General features: G+C 40.4%; 1 long non-coding RNA gene across 1 annotated transcript in view; it reads left to right on the top strand.

Annotated features, from left to right (window-relative positions):
* LOC105478133 (uncharacterized) overlaps window positions 1-10907 on the top strand; it is a 50560-nt gene extending 39653 nt beyond the window's left edge. The window contains exon 3 of the long non-coding RNA XR_985173.3: window positions 9951-10907. This is a non-coding gene — a long non-coding RNA (uncharacterized lncRNA). The remainder of the gene's footprint in view (window positions 1-9950) is intronic.
* The last annotated feature ends 8613 nt before the right edge of the window (window positions 10908-19520 follow it).

A 19520-nucleotide genomic window follows, 5' to 3' on the forward strand; every position in this document is an offset into this window, starting at 1 on the left:
ATCCACCATATTGGACAGCACAGTCTAGAGACTGAGTAGACTGGGAGAAGGCCAACTCCTCCTTCTATACCTTGGGGCAAGGAAAAAAAAAAAAAAGCCAGGTCCCGCCTAAAAGGCCCCAGGTTTACGAAAAAGGAAGGCCATGCCAGAAGAAAAGACTGCCACTAACAGGGGTGCCATGTAACAAAGCCGTTCTTTTAATGAGCCTCCCCACTCGATGCTGGTTTTATACCACTCAGTTTCATTATCCGTGTTATTATGGGATAATAACACGCAGGTGTTGCATATAAATGACCAGGCCAGCAATTTATGAGAGGCCATTCATCTTAGCCTCATGGCAGGACTAAAGGGGAAAATAGACAAGTTCATCCTTACAAATCCAATTAGAAGCAGTAAGTGAAGATCTTCCTATAGCAGGACAGGGAACATTCGAATGTCAGACGCAGTTCAGAAGAGGGAGAAGGTTAAGCATACCCCGAAGCTTTTATGTGGAGCACGAAAGTTCAGCTTCTTGAACATGGAATTTTCTGGAAAACACAAGGGGAAAGCCTGAGCTAACATCACCAAAAGGAAGCAGCAATTTTTCGGGGAGATTTTCTCGAACAATCTATTGCAAAATAACCAGCCACTTAAGGAAAACACTGTATATTTAAGTTATTTATATTCCTGCCTGTGTTTCCGGACAAATAGCAAAGGTATGTGGGAGGAAGGGGAGCCAGGAAAAGCAAGGGGACAACAGAGACTGTTCACCTCTCACTGGTTCAGAAAACAAGTGAGTGTCCAGAGAACACAGCTCTGATCTGGAGACTGACCTCAAGCATTGGGAGACCCCTGTTCAGGATATCTTTTTCAGGGTGAAAGCACAGAAGGAAGTATTGTTTGGTCTTGCAGAACTGTAATAGCAAAACCCTGCACCTGCTCGATCCCTCAGATCTGCTTTCTAGATTACTCAGGGATAGATAAATTCTTAGACTGAAGCAAAACAAAATGTACACAACCTTAAGTTGTTTTCAATATTTAAGAAAGTTCATCCAATAATTAAAAGGGCATCATTCTAGGCAACTGGCTCACCCCTTTGCATTTCTAGCTAATAACTGCCAAACAGCTTTGTTAAAGAGTTCTCAAAATATGGAACGACTCTAGGTATTTTTAGTTAAGGAGATTTTTTAAAAATAAGATTTTCATTTATGTTCTCACTCAGTCACCTTAGTATTTCAAGCCATGCCTAACTAAATAAACCTCCATAAGGTTTGAGATACGAATGCTTTAGATCAACATTTCAGACTACACGCTTCAGAGCCAGATAAATACAAAATAGCACATAAAATAGCAGACCACAGTGCAAACAGCAGCCTGAATGCCTATACTACAATAAAGAGATGAACGTGCCTTATAATATCTTCAAAAAATGAAATACCTTTTAAATCAGAAAAAGCCACTTAAATACACACTAGGTGATTGAAAACACATAGTTAATGACAAGGAGTTTTGTGAGATAAGAAACCAGAAAAGAAGCAGGCCGCTGACCTTGTAGGACCTAATGGCTTCTTTTAAAATAAAAACATGAAAAGATCTTTCTTCCTTTTTTGAGCAGAAAAAAACAAAAAGATTCCTTTGTAAACACACACATACACACCCCAATGTCAGAACTATATCAAGGGACCTAGCTGTTTAAATATTTTATTGCCAACAAATTTCACAGACAAGTACTTCTCTCCCTCATGGAGGCTAAGGTTTCTCCTTGGTTGGATATTAGAACTTGCAGGGTGTTTGGGCTTTTTCAGGTTGTTATGAAATAGCTACTGCTCCAACATGGGTCTTTGTGATTGACTTTTAGGCACAAGTTAAGCTGCCTCATTGATGCAGGAGGTAGAAATAAATTATTTAGGCAGATAGGGTAAAAGAGGCCTCGGCAAGGCTTTCCTTCTAACAAAAAGCAGCCAAGAAATTATTCTCTTTGAACAAAGAGCAGCCTGAAAAATCGAGCTGCAGACATAGATAAGCAAGGTGGAAGCTTGCACAGGTGAATGCCAGCAGTGGTGCCAAAAGAAAAGGGCTACCTGGGGGCCAGGTATGTTCAACATGGAGGCTCCATCTTCCCTTTTCTTTGTCACCATGTGTACAGTAAAGGAACAGGCAACATGGCGCCAGACAGGTAGCGGACCCATCTGCGTAATAAAAAGATCAGGGTGTGGGTGGCCAGCTTTTCGTGCCCTGTGCAAATGGCACACCTAGTCCTAACCAGTTTTTCGTGCCTTATGCAAATGGCACACCTGGCCCGACCAATCTTTCGTCCCCTATATAAATCAGACACCACTTTCTCAAGTTCATCTATAAAACACACTACGTTTCACACAAAAATTAGCCGGGCGTGGTGGCGGGCGCCTGTAGTCCCAGCTTCTAGGGAGGCTGAGGCAGGAGAATGGCGTGAACCCGGGAGGCGGTGGAGCTTGCAGTGAGCGGAGATCGTGCCACTGCACTCCAGCCTGGGCGACAGAGCTAGACTCCGTCTCAAACAAAACAAAACAAAACAAAACAAAACACTACATTTCACCTCAGAAGCAGAAACCCATTCAGGACCCCTCTCTCTGCGGGAGAGAGCTCTTCTCTTTCTTTCACCTATTAAACTTCTGCTCTTAAGCTCACTCCTTGTGTATCCGTATTCTAGTTTTCTGTGACCGTGAGACAATGAATCTCAGGTATTTACCCCATACAACAATGCTGCTTCATTATCATTTTGGAAAAGCCAGTTTTCTTTCCTAGTTTGGCTCTGGGGAATGGTGGGCTGGTTCAGTCCTCTGTCCCGTGGGTTCCCCATGGGATGAGGATGGGAGGGCTGCTTCCATTGTGTGCTAGTTACTCGCGTAATCCCCAAGACTCCCACCAGCCCATTACCACACAGGTTAGAGGCCGCAGATGTTATGTACCTTTCCAGATTCCTCTTGTAATTAATGTTGTGGAAAAGCTTTTCTGAGGCTATGGTTCCTAAAGGGAAGTTAATAGTATGTGTTACAAAAAAAATAACTAGAAGCAGGAATCTGTGAAAGGATTAGAATAGCTACATTGATAAATCTGGCCTCTCTTTTTCATTCATCACATCTGCCATGACTGGCTCCCATGTCGACTGTTCATGACTCTTTTCAAAGTATCATTTTCAAAAAGTTAAAATCACGGTCAGGTCAAAGGTTTAATTCAATTAATTAATGATGGAACCAATGAGATAATAAAGGTATCTCAAAGAGCATTGGAAATTTATAGACATTAAAAAAGAAGAGTGTTTGAATGAGATTGCTAGGTTGGATACAAAACTGCTTAATGTCCTACAGGGCAATAAAACTATAATCTTTGGGAAAATGATTTGCATCTCTACTAGACGTTATACAACTTAACAAGTCACTTCACAAAGTCTGGGATCTTTAACAAATGGTATATAGCAAGTTATTCAAAGGTATCTTCCTATGGAAGGCCCTGGGGTGGGCTTATAAACCAACATACTATTATGACATTGAAAGGATATCCTGAACTCTCCTGGCCTTATTTCCAAGTTCTAGATAATTTTTCTTAGCACTTTTCTTCTTAATCCTTCCCTGTTCTATTTCCATCCATTATGAAGATGGTCAGAAGAATGTGCTGGCAAGTAGTTTTCAACACATACCAGAAATTCAGAGAATTGAGATGCATTTTGGAGTTGGGGTAGATGGAATAGGAGAGGGGGACTGAGGCAAAACTAACCGACAGATACAGTGGCTTTTTTTTTTTTTTTCTTTTTAAACTGACTATACCTCTAGGTTTAATGTGCCTTGTCATAATCTGATAAACTACTTTGGGAAGCAGTTTATCAACTGCATTTTGACTGAATAACACATGGAGAATGCACATGCTCATTTTTTCATAGATAAGAGCCTCTTGATTTATCTCATGTTAATTATGCAATTCTATAAATGTTAATTTGTAATGGGCTAGGGACCAATTTGCAGGAAATAGAACAATAGAAACCAAAGTGAAAAACTGAGGTTTGGAGCCAAGCTCAGGGTGGGGGAAAGTGCTGGGACAAGGAAAGGAGAGGAGTTAGAGGTTGTGACCTCCTAGAAGCATCGTGGCCTAGAACAGTTAGAACGGAAGCTGAACAAAGGTCTCTAGAAGTGGAGGAAAGCCCCTGGGTATAGAGATGGGGTCACAAGGAGCAGCAGATTCAGAAACAGAAAATATGTGTGGAGTTCCAGGGCAGCCTGGATATCAAGCTGTGTTGTAAGAGCTAGCTGAAAAAGTGTTACAAGTGGTGACATTGCCAAGGGAGACAAGGTGATGGGAGCAGTCCACCCTTACCTAGGCAGAGCATTGTATCTCTGTAATTTTTTTCAGAAATTCTGGTGGATGGTGATAATGAAAAGCAAACTGACTCTTAGTTTCATTGTTGTGTGGAAATAAACAAAGTCCACCCAAAAGAAAACAAACAGAAGCTCTTTATTCAGAGCAAGGGAGTCAGCCACCATCACTTGCAGAGACTCCAAGGTGGGCAGAGGAGTAGGAAAGATTTATGGTAGGATAAAAAAGGCTCCGAGTATGCTCTGATTAGAGGTTGCCAGCATGGGGAAGCTGGAGGTGGGACAATTAGAAATGGGGCATCTTACGTGATTGATTTGGGGAGCATATTTGCCTTTCTCTGGTTGGTCCTGAGTTGAAAGTGGAGGCAAAAACTAGGGAGGCTGGCAGTCACTGACCAAGTCCTGACCATTCTTGGCAGAGATTGTGGGTCAGGATTCTGTTGTCCTATATGATCGGACCACTGTCCATTTGTATAAGATATGGCCATTGTCCGTCAGTATCTCAATTGTTTCTAAATATTCTACTTGCATTCCTTTATTGCCTGCACCTTAGCAGATGGCTCTCTTGGTATGCTGCAACTATATAGAGATCTAATTGTAGTGTAGCAGGACGAGCTGCAGACAAAACTCCTCAGACACCGAATTAAAGAAGGAAGGGGTTTATTCGGCTGGGGGCATCGGCAAGACTCCTGTCTCAAGAGCCGAGCTCTCTGAGTAAGCAATTCCTGTCCCTTTTAAGGGCTCACAACTCTAAGGGGGTACGTGTGAGAGGGTCATGATTGATTGAGCAAGCAGGAGGTACGTGACTGGGGGCTGCATGCACTGGTAATTAGATCGGAACAAAACAGGATAGGGATTTTCACAGTGCATTTCTATACAATGTCTGTAATCTATAGATAACATAACTGATTAGGTCGGGGTTGATCTTTAACTACCAGGCCCAGGGTGTGGTGCCGGGCTGTCTGCTTGTGGATTTCATTTCTGCCTTTTAGTTTTTACTTTTTCTTTCTTTGGAGGCAGAAATTGGGCATAAGACAATATGAGGGGTGGTCTCCTCCTTTATTAGTTGTATTAAAGTTGTACTGAATATGGATCAATGATGTTGACAAAAGAGTCAAACTCTGTAAAATATTTGAAGAGATTTATTCTGAGCCAAATATGAGTGACCAAGGCCCAAGGCACAGTCTCAAGAGGTCCTGAGAACATGTGCCCAAGGAATCCATAGATGGATTCATAGGTTTTCTGATTGCAAATTGGTTGAAAGAGTTAAGTTGTTATCTAAAGACCCAGTATCAGTAGAAAGGAGCATCTGGGTTAGGGTAAAGGGTTGTAGAGACCAAGGTTCTTATTATGCAGATGAAGCCTCCAGGTAGCAGGCTTCAGACAAATTAGATGGTAAATGTCTCTTACCAAACTTAAAAAAGTGCTATAGTCTTAGTTAATTAAGTTCCTGGATCAAGAAAAGACCTGGAAAGAGAAGGGGATTCGCTACAGAAAGTAGATTTTCCTCACAATAGGCAGCTTTGCAGGGCCATTTCAAAATATGTCAAAGAAATATGTTTGGGGATAAAATACTTTGCTTTCTTTCACGGCCTGCTATTTGTCAATGTGATGCTATACTAGAGTCAAGTTGGAATTTAGTTTCTTATTTGCTACAAAGAGTCTGCTTTGTCAGTCTTAAGAGCTCCATTTTAATGTTAATGCTGGTCAGTTGTGCCTAAACTCCAAAGGGAGGAGGGTATCATGAGGCACATCCGACCCTCCCACTTCCCATCATGGCCTGAACTAGTTTTTCAGGTTTACTTTGGAATTCCCTTGGCTGAAAGGGAGGTCCATTCAGTTGGTTGGGGGCTTAGAATTTATTTTTGGTTTACAATGTAAAAAAGAGAAATCTGATTTATCTGGTAGCCATATTCAGGACATCCTGGCCATGAAGACACTCAAACGCTGACACAGAACCTGGGTTCTGGTGATGCATAGACTGAGCTATGATATTCCTGACTTGATCATAGTCTCTTGCACTTTTAACTTGTAATTCTCAGTAACTCTCCAGCCTGCCTGCACATTACTATGACAACCACAGTCTATTAAATCAGAATCTCTGGGCATGGGCCCCAGGAATCAGTAATTTTTAAAAATCCCCCAGGCGATTGTAATGTACAGGAAGTTTGAGAATGAGTGCGCTAACCCTTGCTACTTAAAGTCTGGTTCCCCAGTCACTGGCAACATCCGCGGCACACAGGAGCTTGTTAGAATTGCAGAGCACTGGGCTGCACCCTCCACCTTTGGAATCAGAATCTGCATTTCAACGAAGCTCCAGGTAATTAGCATGCGCCTTGAAGTTTGGGAAGCACTACTAAACAATTGGTTCAGTGTGGTCTCTTTGTGAAGAGGAGAAACACGAGGATTATTTCCCATTTTGCCACCCGAAGAAGAGATCTCTTCTCCCTGCCTTCACCTCATTATCTGACTGTAAACATTGCTAGAGGTGAAAGCTCAGGCCTTCTTCTCTTGGAGAAACGGAGCAATTAGTCACCAGAGCTAGACTTTTAAAAATTAAAATGCATAGTGTGGTCATGAACAGTTCAGTTGCTTATCAGAATTCCCAAAAACTTAAGGAGAAAAGAAAACCGAAAGCAAAAGCCACTCCCACCAAAAAACAAAGTTGTCTTTTTTTTTTTTTTCCGAGATGGAGTCTCACTCTGTCACCCAGGCTGGAGTGCAATGGCACGATCCCTGCTCACTGCAAGCTCCACCTCCCGGGTTCAAGCGATTTTCCTGCCTCGGCTTCCCAAGTAGCTGGGATGACAGGTGCGTGCCACCACGCCCAGCTAATTTTTTTGTATTTTTTAGTAGACACAGGGTTTCACCATGTGTGCCAGGCTGGTCTCGAACTCCTGACCTCATGATCCACCCACCTCGGCCTCCCAAAGTGCTGGGATTACAGGCGTGAGCCACCGTGCCCAGCCCAAAGTTGTCTTTTCCCAGGAAAACATTTTAGGTCAAAGAGTCAAAGGCTATTCCATTAGATTACCAAAACCCTTGAAGTTTGTTGAATAAATTAGTGTCAACAACAACAACAAAAAAAACCCTCTGATTTCTTCATGTTTTAAAAGTATTTCTAAGGAAGAAAAGATTCAGGGTGGGATTAAGTAATAATGAAATATTTGTGTTTGTCCTTCTGTATGTGGAAGAGCTTCTGTATGTGGAAGTGCTTCTGTATGTGGAAGATATATAAGAATATCTTGTTCTTATTTTGGATGTAAAGTTAAAACTTTTTGACAAGAGTCTTAAACTGAATTAGGTAAGGCATGGATATTTCTCTAGAACCACCCCCCCCACACACAAGAAAGAGTCTAATACTTCTTATCACATCTCATAAAAATTGTAAAGTCTACTTCTAAAGAAGAAGTTAAATTGTGAGGATATGGTATAAGGAAATGACATCAGATGCTAACTCCAATCCACAAGAAGTGACGAGAACCAGAAGTAATAAATATGAAGGTTAATATATAACAAACTCTGTAAATATATACTTGCTCTCCTTTCTTCTCTCAGCCGCTTTAAAAGACATAAGATTATGTAAAGCAATAATTATAACAATGTATTTTTAGGTTTCTAACATATACAGACACCGCATATATAGCAGTAATAGCACAAAATAGGGGTAGGGAATGGAGCTATATAGGAATAAAGTTTTAATATCTTACCAGAATTAGGTTAGAATATTAGGAGTGAATTATAATAAATTAAGATGTATACTGTAAGCTGTAGAGCAACCACTAAAAAAAAAAAAAAAAAAAAAAAAAAAAACCTTAAAAAGTTAAAATGTAATTAAAGGAATTAAAAGGATACACTAGAAAATGTCTACTTACTACAAAAGAGAATTGTAAAGAAGGAAGACAGGAACAAAAAATACCTGAGACATGTAGAAAGCAAATAAAACAAAATGGCAGACATAAATCCAACTGTATCAATAACTGTAAAGTAAATAGATTAGACAATCCAATCAAAAGACAGCGATTATCAGACTGGATAAAGAAAACAAGATCTAACTATATGCTGTCCACAGTAGACACACTTAGGTTTCAAAATTGTAAGGGTATGTTCATGTCTAAGGACTGGAGTCTGTGCTGATTGTGGATGAGTACATTTAATCTACTGTGTGTTGGGCACTGAGGTACGATGATTTTTTTTTTTTGGTCTTAACTATAGCTCTTTTGTATGAAAGATCCTAACCCTCTAATACCAAGACAATTTCAGCTCTTTCAGTGAGCATCCTGGAAGATTCAAATATTATTCTCTCCTAATAAGTTCAAAGAGGAGAGGGAAAAGATGAGGCTATAAACTATCAAATTATAATTTTCAAGAAGTTAAAAGCATAGTTATACATACAATAAATGAACATATTTTGAAGATTTATTTAACTCACAAATGAAGGAGCCAGCAGGATGGTATAGCTGGTCCAAAGGAGAATGCTTGTTCCTTAAGCATTTATAGTCTCTGAAAGAATGCTGAAACAAGATCTCCAAGCGAGAGACAAAAAATGCTTAATGTCAGATGGGGGAAAAAACCCATAATACTTTTCTAATGGAAAGAAATCATCTACATCTCTATCTGACAAAATCTCCTTCCCATCTCTTTCAGTTTATCAATTTTTTTACAAGTTGTCATCTAATTTTATAAAGTCTTGGGTTTAATCAAGTAAATAAGAAATCAAAGTTGCCTACATTCGCTGCACCTTAGGTGGGCATGAAGATAACGTTCTAGATGACACGGAAAGGGCACACTGTAATCTTTCTATGATCTAAGTTTTGGAAAGTTTTTCTTAACAACAGCAGATTCAATTGTGAAATACTTTATAATATGACAACCACAATCACATGGCTAGTATTTACTACTGGTTCCTTTCCAGGCACTCTGTTGAGCACTTTATATACTTTACTTCATTTCCTCCTCCTCACTCCAACAGTAAGGGATGGGTATATAATGATTCCCTCCAATTTTGGATGAGAAAATTAAGACTCAGATAAATTAAGTAAGCTCTCCAAGGTAACACATCCAGTAAAAGGTGTAGCCAGGATTTGAACTTGTGATGTTTTTACTCCAAAAAACGTTTTGTATTTCAAAAAGAGGATTTCTAAAATGTCTTTGTATCCACAATAGTGCCTTGAATGTAACATGTATTCAATATGTGTTTCTGGTGACTTAATTGAAATTTCAACCAACACAAGCAAAAAAAAAAAAAAAAAAAAAATTAACAAATAAGTTTTTAAAGTCTTTCCTTTTGAATTTCTGTACAATTTCTCCTTCCCCATAGAAAATTCTTCTCTTTAGCCAGATTCCTTCTCATTCCCTTTAGCTAAAGATGCATAAAATTATACAATGATTGTATCACTCCAAAATACTCTGCAAGTCGGGAGCATGTATGGACATAAATCACTCTTTATCACAAAGTACTGGCAGTGGAAATGTACTGGCTTTTGTTGTCACGGGGGTTAATTTTGAAATTCCATCATCTCTTTCAGCAAGGTATCTAAAAACTTCATGGACAACAATCATTCACTAGATCACTTGAGGAATGAGTGAATATAAACTTAAACTTTTCTTTTTTTTTTTTTACAGATGAAAGACCAGATAAGCTAAACCAGGGTCACAGAGCAAAGCCTTGAAAGAATGCAGAAAAGAAAGCCAAAGTTTTCACTTGAAACTTAGAGTTTAACTATTGAACAATCCCTGCCAAAGTTATTTTCTTTCATTTTAATAAGTCCTTTCTTCAGGAAAAATAATGCCTTAAAGACAGCTGGTTATAAATGGGCAGGGAGAAAACACTTCAGGAAAAAGAATATCTGAAACATGTTTGGCAGTGACAATTTTCTTGATTCAAACAGTGAGTGATTTTTGTATTTCCACATGAGTGACCACGTTCAACAAGATGTAATTGCCAAACACCTGGCATGTGTCACATACTCTTAGCTAAAAACAGAGCCATGGGAATCGAGAGCCCATCTGTGATCATGTACTGGAGAAGGGCTGAAGTTAATAATCAAAACGAGTCTGTCTAGATGTTCTTTTCCAAAAACTATGCACTTACACTTACAGATCTCTTTCCACTTAAATAGCTTGAGTGTGTGCAGGTGTTCTGCAAGACCTGAGCTGCCGTTGTTGTCAAATTCAATCTTATCTTCAGAAGCAGGTTAGAAATGAGCCAAACGAACAATCTGATCATTCCATTTCATGGTGCACATCATGGGAGCACCTGGGTTGTGTCCCAATAATCAGACATATGACAAAGGTGGGGCAATGGTGAGCATGGCACTGGCCCAATTTGTCCTTTATTCAGAAAGTCACAGAGCTTGTCTGTATTTGGAAAAGGCCTTGATATACAGGCCTGAGCTAGGGCAAGAGGGGACAAGGAGTGAAGAGGACAAAGAAGTAATGCAACAACATCAGAAGCTTCTCAATCAATCAGAGCAGATGGTTTTGGGGACCACACAAACTATTTCACTATTGAACTCTGCTGGTGCCAGGAGAAAGCAATCATAGATAATGTATAAACAAATGGGTGTGGCTGTGCCCCAATAAAACTTTATTTACGAGAAGAGACAGCTGGCTGAATTTTGCCTGCAGACTATAATTTGATTACCACTGAGTTAGAGGAATAGACGTCCACACATGACTTCATCTTGAGCTTGAACATTAAAACTACAGATGTCATGATCTGACCTGGGATGTTTTTTTGCCCTCTCAACACATCACAGAAAGTAGACGTTTTCAAAATCTTTTTTTTTTTTTTTTTTTTTTTACACGTAAGCAGATTTCCACAAACTGAACACACCCATGTAACAAGCAGTCAGATTTCAAAACACAGAAAGATCATCACCAGCCCCTCAGAAGTCCAACATTATGTCTGCGAGACACATCCCTGTTGCACAGTTGAAATGAGTTGGAACTCATTCAATGCTATTTCTGTATAGTGCTCCACTGTGTCAATATTGTATTTATCCATTCTACTGCAATGGACGTTAGGTAGTTTCCAGTTTTTTTACTATTATGAATAGTTCTGCTATAAAAACTCTAATCCATGTCTTTCAGAAAATATACAGTCATGTGTCACTTAATGATAGGGATATGTTCTGAGAAATGCATTGTTAGGCAATTTCATCGCTGTAAGAACATCACAGAGCAGACTGACACAAACCTAGATGGTACACCCTACTATACACCTAGGCCATATGCTAGAACCTGTTGCTCCCAGGCTACAAACCTGCACAGCATATTCCTGTACTGAATGCTGTAGGCAATTGTAACACAGTGGTAAGTACTTGTGTATCTAAACATACTTAAGCATAGAAAATGTACAGTAAAATATGGTATTATAATCTTATGAGATCACTGTTGTATATGTGACCTGTCACTGACCAAAACATCATAATGCAGGGCATGGCTATGTGTACAAATATTGTTAGGTCCGTATCTAAGAGTGCAGTGGCACTGCTGGGGTAGGTTTAGTAGACTGCTTTCTACACACCGTTTTCAAAAGTAGTTTGCTCAAGTGGTATACCCCACTGTGGTATGTGAGAGTTCCATTTTCTCCACATCTTTTCTAAGTGGTATTTTTCATCTTTCTCATTATAGACATTCAGGTGGGTGTGCAGTGGCATCTCATTGATGTTTTTATTCATTTCCCTAATAGTTAATGAAGTTGAGCAATTTTCATTGAGCTTATTGGCCATTTGGTTATTATTATTATTCTGTAAAGTGTCTCTTTAGGTCTTTTGCCCATGTCCCTATTGTGTTGTTTGTCTTTTTCATGCCGATTTTAAGATTTCTTTTTCTGAATTCTAGTTGTATTGCTGTGTAACAGGTTGCTTAAAACAATAGCGTAACAATAAACATGTATTCTCTCTCACATTTTCTGTAGGTCAGGAATTGGGGAACAGTTTGATTGGGCTAGTTCTGGCTTGTGATCTCTCAGGAGATTGTCAGATGTCAGCGGGGGCTATAGTCATCTAAAGGCTTGACTGGGGCTGATAGATCTACTTCCAAGATAGTACACTCACATGGCTTATAAGTTGGTGCTGTCTGGTAGGAGGCCTCAATTCCTTTCCTGTGTGGTTCTCTTCACAGGGCTGCTTAAGTGTCCTCATGACATAGTGGTTGGCTTCCCTAAGGGTAAGAAATCTAAGAGGGCAAGGCAATAGGCATAATTCCCTTTGTGTGTTAGACTAGGAAGTCATATACCCTCACCTCTGCCATATTCCATTGGTCACACAGACCAGCCCTGATTCAATGTGGCACTACACATAAGCACAAATACCATGAGGGGAGAATCCTTGGAAGCCGTATTAGTCATTGTTCTCTAGGGGGACAGAACAAGTTATATATATATGAAAAGGAGATGATTAGGGCGAATTGGTTCATATGATCACAAAGGTGAAGTTCCATGATAGACCGTCTGCAAGCTGGAGAATGAGAGAAGCCTAGTAGTGTGGCTCAGTCCAAGTCTGAAAGCCTCAGAGCCAGGGAAGCCAACAGTGTAGCCCCCACTCTGAGGCTGAAGGTCTGAGAGGCCCCAGGAGGCTCCTGGGGCAAGTCCCAGAGTCCAAAAGGCAAAGAACCTGGAGTCTGATGTCCAAGGGCAAGAAGAAAAAATGGCGTCCTGCTCCAGAAGGGAGAGAGGAAGCAAGAGCCAGTCGAGTATCCCCCTTCTTCCACCTGCTTTGAGCTAGCAGGGCCCCGCACCCTGCATTGAAGGTAGGTCTTCCTCTCTCAGTCTACTGACTCATGCATCAATCTCCTCTGGAAACACCTTCACAAACACACTGAGAAACAATGCTTCACCAACCATTTAGGTATCCCTCAATCCAGTCCAGTTGACACCTAATATTAACCATCACGGGGGCAATCTTGGAGGCTGGCTACCACACGAGTCAGTTATACCAAGTCATTTTTGAAGAAGAAAAAAGAAAAGGAAACGGTGAGGAAAAATCCTTTGGGATGTGCTTTCAATCATGCTAAAATGTCTTCCCTTCTCGTCTGACTAATTAGCCATTCTTCAAAATTCAATTCAAGTCCCCAGTGCATCAGTTTCCCCGCGGTTCCACGTTTATGTGCTTACACATGCAGAGTGACATGAGACGCTGCCTGCCTACTGATACAGTTTTCGGGATCCCCAGAGGTTGCTGACCCCCACGATACTCTGTTCTACTAAGTCATGCCTGAAATCCTGCTTTAGTGCTTTTTTAATTAAGATTTTAATCCTCTTTTAAAGCAAGCATCTTTAGAAGCATGTAGTGTTATGAGTCATCTATCCCATAGTTATTAAAGCGGCATCCAAGAGACGGTTTTCAGGTTAAACAGAGGCACCAGGCACCTGAGAGGAGAGGAGGAATTTCTCAGCTGGATAAGGGGAACCTGGCAACAGGTCTGGGACTGAGAAGAACCAAGACAGATGCCTTGGAAACAAAATTTAAGGAAATATTTGCTCTCAGAGTCATGCAAGTATGGAGTTGGCACCTGAGAATGAAGACCCCGTTAAACGTTGCACCCTAGGTACCAGGGCTCAGCCTATGTACACACAATCATGGTAACAATCCCAGGGCTGACAACTTTAGGTAAAATGACTAGTTATTGCCATTTATTGGCAGTTCCATATGATTCAACTTAATATTTATTTACTAATTTACTAATTGTCAGGCACTTTGCTCAAACAATTATTAATCCTCTCAAACCTCTACAAAATAGGCATCGTCCCCATTTTATAGCTAAGGAAAGTGAGGCTCATCAAAGCTACAAAACTCGCCCAAGTTCACACGGCTCGTAAGAGGTAGTGCCAAAAATCCAAAGTAGGTTGGCTTAAGTCCCACCCCTACGCTTTTTCCCTCTCACCATGTTGTATATGTCTAGAGGAAGATAGAAATTGACAGCTATGGGTGTGGTGTAACTTGAGGCCAGCTGAGCAGAGGTTTACTCTATTATATTAGCAATGACCTGCAATGACCCACATTATACAAACATATTCATGCCACCTCTTAAGTGAAGCATAAACATTTGTGTCTGCAGAAGATGGCATGTGCAGAAGGAACTAATAAAAAGTTCTCGTGAATGAGTAACTGCAGTTGAGAGAGATGTTATAGATGGAGCAGGGCGGATCTATGTCCACAGAGAGCTGCAAAATCTTTCAATAGAAATTTCTGTTTCAGGACCAGTGAGCCAGTCTAGTCTTTGTCCATTTCCTGTGAAAAGGCAAGAAGTTTTTTTTTAATCTTTTTATTTTTTGGTATATGAGAAAGTGATTTTACAGATAAGCGTAGCTATTGTGAAATTCTGTTTTGAGTCATAAGAGCCACTGCAAATTTTAACCTGCAAGAAAAGAAATGCCATTTTTTTAGTGGAATCACTATCCTTTGCTTTTTAGAATGAATTTATGAAAGTGTAGGTCAAAATTGCCAAATGGTGGCAATTTCATATGGTACAACCTAATACATAATCAAGAGCAGGGTCAGCAAAATTTCCCTGCAAAGGACCAGACAGTAAATACTTTACGCTTTGCCAGTCAAAAGGTCTCTGTCGCACTACTCAATTCTATGAAAGTAACCGTGGAAAATATGTACATGCATGGGCATGGCTGTGTTCCAATAAAACTTTATTTATAAAAATGGGCAGTGGGCTGAACAGGCCATAGTCGGGCAGTCCCTGATCTAGAGGCAGTACTCAAGTGTAATTTAGTATTTTTCTTTGCTCTTCAATATTTTGATTGTTTTTTTGTTTTGTGGTCTTATTGTTTTTCTTTTTTTCTTTTTTTCTTTTTTTAATTATACTTTAAGTTCTGGGGCACATGTGCAGAATGTGCAGTTTTGTTACATAGGTATACACGTGCCATTGTGGTTTGCTGCACCCATCAACCTGTCACCTACGTTAGGTGTTTCTCCTAATGCTATCCTTCCTACTTTTTTTAAAAAAACAAGTTTTTAAATGCTAAAGTGATGAGGATAAAAAATATCCCAGACAGTGCAAAGCATCTTTGAAGGGTAGAGAAACGGTTTGGCCACAGTGCACACAATTTAAAGGGCCAGCTGTTTTCACTCTGCATCGCTAGCTGAAAGAGCCATCCGGTCTCATAACAAGTTCCAGGCTTCAATTTGGTATTTCAAAAATAGAACTTGTTGCTGGAACATCTCTATCTTTAAACATTTGGAGGGGATGCTAAATAAATCACGGGCCAAATATGTTGTGTGTCCAATGCTATTGTTAGGTAATACATGAGAACCTTTGATTTATGTGTATAACTATGTGATCTTGTGTATGCAAATAAGAACACTGTATACAGGGGAATTAATGCTGAAAGAATAAATAAATGAATGAATAATATAGCTACACCTGAAAGTACTAGAGGTACCTGTGTGTGTATATTGATTCAAACTGACATTGTGATCACTGTCACAGGCTTAGATTCTAGATCTGGTTTCCCTATTAAACCTTAGGCAAATCTTTTGGCCCATATCATAGCTCCTTCCTCATCTATAAAATAAAGAGGTTAGATGAGATCGGAAGGTTGCAAACTCAGATGCCTCCAGGGGCCATGCTAATAATACAATAACTAAGCATTGTGTAAGACAATGGACAGATGTTAAGCTAATTGTGCTATAATCTGCTTTTTGGTTTGGCCTATTAGAACAAGGTAGAGGACAAACGTTACCACTTGCAAAGTTCATCTTTGGCCCGTGGGTTACCATCTCGTGACCCTAAGAACTAAAGTAAGGTTTCTGCACTATTGATATCTTGAGCCAGATAATTTTTTCTTTTGGGGGCTGTGTTGTACATTATAAGATGTTTAGCAACATCCCTAGCTTCTGCTTCCTACCTCCCAGTAGGACTCACTCCCACCTCTCCAATTAGTGGCAATCAAAAATGTCTCCAGACATTGCCAAGTATCTCCTAGGGGGCAAAATCACCCCTGGGCTAAAACCACTGATGTTTCGAGATAACTATGCAAACACGAGTTTTGAGGCCTGGATGGTATCAGTGCTACTCAAAGTGTGGTCCCTAGACCAACAGCACCGGCATTATTTGGGCATGGGCTGCACTCACCCTGTACCTACTGACTCAGACTCTGTGGGGATGGGACCCAAGAACCGGTGTTTTAGCAAGACCTCCGGGTGACTCTGAGGCTCACTGAAGTCTTAGTGGCATTGGAGTTGATTCTTCGGAGAGCAGTTTAAGTTCTTCCCTCTTGAACGGAGGTGAAGATAATGGGAGTGATCAGGATTCTGACAGGCAGGTTGGAGAGCAAAATGCTGGGGGAAGAGAAGAAACAGGGTTCCACTTGGTTTTTCATCCATGAGAAGGGGAAGAAGGGAGTGGAGGCCTGATTTTAGTGGCATTTGATGAATGACCTTTAAGGATTTTAAATAACATGGGGTTCCGGAGATGAACTTTATTCACCACTTACGTGTGTACAGTAGTCCCCTTATCTGTAGGGGGATAGGTACCAAGACCCCCAGTGGATGTCTGAAACCACGGATAGTACCAAACCATACATATATATACATATATGTATACACACACCCACATATATATACACACATATATATACGTATACATACACACACACGTATATATACACGTTGGTTTTTTCTTATACATACATACCCATGATAAAGTTTCATTCATAAATTAGGCATAGTAAGAGATTAACAACAATAAATAGTAATAAAAGAGAACAATTATGAGAATAAATTGTAATAAAAGTCACGTGAATGTGGTTTCACTCTTCCTCTCAAAATATCTTATTGTACTGTACTTACCTATTTTTGAACCGTGGTTGATTGACAGTGGGTAACTGACACCTCGGAAATCGGCACCTCCCGTATAGGGGGGCTACATATAGAATCCAGGCTCTCTTCATACATTTGGGCCATGTATCTATAGTGAGTTGATGCTAATCACAGTGACTGCCACTCCAAAATAAAGCCCCACGCATGACTGCAACTCTTCACTTCCTCTGCTTCTGCTGATAGAAACTTACATTCTATTTTTTTGAGACGGAGTCTTGCTCTGTCACCCAGGCTGGAGTGCAGTGGCACAATCTCGGCTCACTGCAGCCTCTGCCTCCTGCATTCAAGCGATTCTTTTCTTTCCTTTTTTCTTTTCTTTTTTTTTTTTTTTTTTTTTTTTGAGACAGAGTCTCGCTCTGTCGCCCAGGCTGGAGTGCTGTGGCCGGATCTCAGCTCACTGCAAGCTCCGCCTCCCGGGTTCCCGCCATTCTCCTGCCTCAGCCTCCCGAGTAGCTGGGACTACAGGCGCCCGCCACCTCGCCCGGCTAGTTTTTTGTATTTTTTAGTAGAGACGGGGTTTCACCGTGTTAGCCAGGATGGTCTCGATCTCCTGACCTCCTGATCCGCCCGTCTCGGCCTCCCAAAGTTCTGGGATTACAGGCTTGAGCCACCGCGCCTGGCCACCTTTTTTCTTTTTACTTTAAGTTCTGGGATGCATGTGCAGAATGTGCAGGTTTGTTACATAGGTATACATGTGCCATGGTGGTTTGCTGCACCTATCAACCCATCATCTAGGTATTAAGCCCTGCATGCATTAGGTATTTGTCATAATGCTCTCCCTCCCCTAGCCCCCTACCCCCCAACAGGCCCTGGTATGTGATATTCCCTTCCCTGTGTCCATGTGTTCTCGTTGTTCAACTCCCACTTAAGAGTGAGAACACGTGGTGTTTGGTTTTTCTGTTAGTTTGCTGAGAACGATGTTTTCCAGCTTCATCCATGTCTCTGCAAAGGACATTAACTCATTCTTTGTTATGGCTGCATAGTATTCTGTGGTGTATATATGCCACATTTTCTTCATCCAGTCTATCATTGATGGGCATTTGGGTTGGTTCCAAGTCTTTGCTATTGTAAATAGTGCTGCAATAAACATACATGTGCATGTGTCTTTATAGTAGAATGATTTATAATCCTTTGGATATATACCCAGTAATGGGATTGCTGGGTCAAATGGTATTTCTGGTTCTAGATCCTTGAGGAATTGCCACACTGTCTTCCACAATGGCTGAACTAATTTACACTCCCACCAACAGTATAAAAGCATTCCTATTTCTCCACATCCTCTCCAGCATCTGTTGTTTCCTGACTTTTTAATGATCACCATTCTAACTGGTGTGAGATGGTATCTCATTGTGGTTTTGATTTGCATTTCTCTCATGACCAGTGATGATGAGCTTTTTTTCATATGTCTGGTGGCTGCATAGATATCTTCTTTTGAGAAGTGTTTGTTCATATCCTTCACCCACTTTTTGATGGGGCTGTTTGTTTTTCTCTTGTAAATTTGTTTAAGTTCCTTGTAGATTCTGGATCTTAGACCTTTGTCAGATGGATAGATTGCAAAAATTTTCTCCCATTCTGTAGGTTGCCTGTTCACTCTGATGGTAGTTTCTTTTGCTGTGCAGAAGCTCTTTAGTTTCATTAGATCCCATTTGCCAATTTTAGCTTTTGTTGCCATTGCTTTTGGTGTTTTAGACATGAAGTCTTTTCCCATGCCTATGTCCTGAGGGATATTGCCTAGGTTTTCTTCTAGGGTTTTTATGGTTTTAGGTCTTACATTTAAGTCTTTAATCCATCTTCAGTTAATTTTTGTATAAGGTGTAAGGAAGGGGTCCAGTTTCAGTTTTTTGCATATGGCTAGCCAGTTTTCCCAGCACTATTTATTAAATAGGGAATCCTTTCCTCATTGCTTGTTTTCGTCAGGTTTGTCAAAGATCAGATGGTTGTAGATGTGTGGTGGTATTTCTGAGGCCTCTGTTCTGTTCCATTGGTCTATGTATCTGTTTTGGTACCAGTACCATGCTGTTTTGGTTACTGTAGCCTTATAGTATAGTTTGAAGTCAGGTAGTGTGATGCCTCCAGCTTTGTTCTTTTTCCTTAAGATTGTCTTGGCTATACAGGCTTATTTTGGGTTCCATATGAAATTTAAAGTAGCTTTTTCTAATTCTGTGAAGAAAATCAGTGGTAGATTGATGGGAATAGCATTGAATCTATAAATTACTTTGGGCAATATGGTCATTTTCACAATATTGATTCTTTCTATCCATGAGCATGGAATTTCTTTTTCCCTTTGTGTCCTCTCTTATTTTCTTGAGCAGTGGTTTGTAGTTCTCCTTGAAAAGGTCCTTCTCATCCTTGTAAG

This window comes from Macaca nemestrina, chromosome X (genome assembly GCF_043159975.1).
Source record: "Macaca nemestrina isolate mMacNem1 chromosome X, mMacNem.hap1, whole genome shotgun sequence".
Taxonomy (NCBI): domain Eukaryota; kingdom Metazoa; phylum Chordata; class Mammalia; order Primates; family Cercopithecidae; genus Macaca; species Macaca nemestrina.